Source organism: Phragmites australis, chromosome 1 (assembly GCF_958298935.1).
Source record: "Phragmites australis chromosome 1, lpPhrAust1.1, whole genome shotgun sequence".
Taxonomy (NCBI): Eukaryota; Viridiplantae; Streptophyta; class Magnoliopsida; order Poales; family Poaceae; genus Phragmites; species Phragmites australis.
Window position 1 is genome coordinate 22082746 of NC_084921.1, and position 3330 is coordinate 22086075.

The window sequence follows — 3330 nt, forward strand, 5'->3', positions numbered from 1 at the left end:
AGGTGAGTCAATAGGTTTTAGGCATGATCTGGTGAAAGGGGAGCACCGGTCATTCTTTACGTGCAAGGAAGTGACCAGCATTAAACGCCTAGGCTGGTGGATGCCGTTCTGACACTTCGGCGTAATGAAGGCTATCCTGACACCCCTGACAGTGCGGCACCGGGCTACAATTGGCGACCAACTCGCCGCTTCAGGGGGTAGACACCACGATAGTTACTACGGTGGATATTTGTCTCCTAGATAGGGTAGAAAGTATTTATCTAGGATAAGATCCAGTAATTCAGTCAAGTCCTAGATATTTATACATTATGATAACTTGTATACCAAGCTATGCACAACCCTATAAATAGGGGGCCATGGTCACCTAGGAAAACACACACGAGCTAGACAGCAAAAAGACATAGAGGTGAAAACACATCAAGTCATGTTGTGATACTCCTCCAGATCGATCCATTTTTTCTACCATCAATACATTCGTGGTGTTCCTTCCTCTTAAACTTCGTCTCCAATCTTGAGTCTCTTCCTTAAAAGAAACTCTCACCGTAATTGCTGGGGTAAGATGAACTCTTGCTCCAACAGGAGGGATTCCTCAGTCTCTGCGGTAGCTTGCAAGAAGTTTTATCCTTTGTGATCGTATTTCTCCCCCTCTTCTTTTGATTTGGGAGTTGAGTAGTTTTATTTGGTACCTCCACTCTTTTCAGTACATTCCTAGTATAAATTTAGGATTTGGTGACACCTTTGTTGTTAGTGAATGCATCTAGCAGATTGTTTGCAATATGTTGTGAATACAAGATGTTCTGAATAAAAATTCAGATCTCAGGTACATGGATATGAGGAATGAATATGAATGTGTGTGACATTCTCTTATTATTTCTAGCATTCTTTATGGTATTAATCTCCCTATAATGCCTGAAATTGTTCTCAAAATGTTACGAGCATACGGATAATGAATAAGTCCCTTTTGAGGGACTCGATGTATTATGTGATTGACGGATAATGATACCTCATATGGATCCCCAATGCCCTTTTATGTATGCTATACGGTAGTGATATCGATACGTGCAGAATGTAACCGATTCGCAGATGGGAAATATTTAGTTAAGACCAAATTTTCACGTATTAACTGCAAATGAGGGAGCCGTATGATTGCAGTTGAATGAATTTGGTTTAATTATGCGGTGTGTAAAGCCGCATGTCACCAACAAGATATTGGCTAATTGTAATTCTATAGTTGGTCATGCAAATAATTTGATTCTCTTGATAAGAGATTCAGTTAGACCATTATTAATGTGCACATATGATACTTAATGCAGTAATGCCTAAAAACCAAATAATAATTGAATGCACATTAAGGAATGACATTATCCATGTGAATGGATTTGATCCTGCGTCCAGTATAATTTGCTCTAATTTATTTGAGCAATGAGTTTGGCATAAGTGTGATGTCTTATGTATAAGGGATACATATAGGACTATGTTTTAGATGCATCAATTGGCATTATAGAGTACCTAGATGGTCCATAAAATTACTGAATAAAGTCACATGTATGTTCTTGAATGCATTCAAGAAATTGGGTGGCGCATTATGAATTTTAAGGTAAGAGGGTCTTAAAATTAAATTCCATGTGTCACTACGGTGCACACATGGGATACTATAACCAATAGATTTTTAATAATTTTTCTCATCATTTCTAAGGAAGAGTGATCAAGACAATCATGCCAAGTCTTGATTTGATCAAGATAGAAAATTAATTTTGTATCCAATATGTGGTACGGGTTTGATGTATGTATAGCACAATCCATATGGTATATAGGAAAGCTTGCTATAGCCATTGATTAAGAGAAAAAATTCCTCTTTTGTTGTCATAATGGGTTTTAATATGGAAACCATTCTGATATATATCTCTACAACTTAGTAAGGTACGGGTTTAATCAAGATATAATAGAGGATCATCGATTATAACTTGTGTACCCAAAAGGGGAGTAATTATGGCATGACTAGAGCCAACAATCACTGCAACGCGTCTAGCGATTGTCAAAACCTTTTCTTGTCTCTTAGTATAGAGTTTGTGGTACATATGTTCACAAGGCATATTTCTTCCACCATCGGATTGATTCCCGTAGAAATCTATATATAGAAATAAAGAATTTAATATGAAATTCTTTATTAAATATATAGAATGCATACAAACTTATTGAGTATCATAAGTATTGAAAATATATTGTATTACAACGCTTAATAGGACGTAGATAACATGGTCTCTAAGGAATTAAGAGACAAGTTAAATCTCCAAACATGTCGTGCGAGGTAAATTCGACAAATATATTTTCCTTGCACATGGGATCTTCTGGTTACAGAAGAGTCTGGTTGTTACTTGGTTCTTATAAACTTGTTGTGAACAACTAGCCTCCTTGGTGGAGTTAGTTTGAAGATTTAAAATGTGCTTCAAATCTTTATCCTTGAGAAAGTCGGCTACGTCCCACGAATTGAAATATATATCAACTAAATGTCTCGGGGTATGGCATTTCTTAATGAAGTGCTTGTAGCATCCACACTTATGACAAAGATTTGTTAAGTTTGGAAATGCATTGACCCTGATCTGATACATAGGGCTTCTGCTTCTTGTTGTGTTTGAGTTTACCATTGAAGTTCTTTTGATGACGTCTAAATGAGTCATCGAACTTATTGTTATTCTGGACATTAGTATGTACTTCAAGTAGAGGAGCGACGCCATTGGGTGCTAATGATGATTTCTTAGAAAGAATTCATCATGCTTTTTGGACTGAAGTAATACATGGATTAAATCATAATAAATTTGGTATTCTTTTGCACAGTATTATTGTTGTAAGATCCTATTAGCGAGAAGCATAGTAGATAAAGTTTTCTCTATCTTTTCCACATCTGTAAGTTCTTTTGTGCAAAAAACACAATTTTGAGCAGATTTTATGAACAGCATGATTATAATCTTCAACAGACGTAAAGTATTGGAGTCAGAGATGTGATCATTCATGATTTACATCGAGCAAAATGACTATATTTTGCTATTCATATCTAGTTTTTGAGAGCTAGCCATAGGTGCTCAGATTCTTTTCCATCAGATACTCAGATTTGAGATCCGAATGGATATGATGCCTTATTATGTATAAAGCTTCATATTTTACTTGATATGTTAGCGGTGGATCTCCCTCTTAGGGAGGTTAGAGTACTGCTACTATTTCTCGGGACATAAGACTGACCTTCAAGTCCATTGCCCATGTTAGATAATTGTGACCATCAAGCGTGAGTTCGTCAAACACTTGGTCGGTCATTTTATCCAAAATGGATTTGAC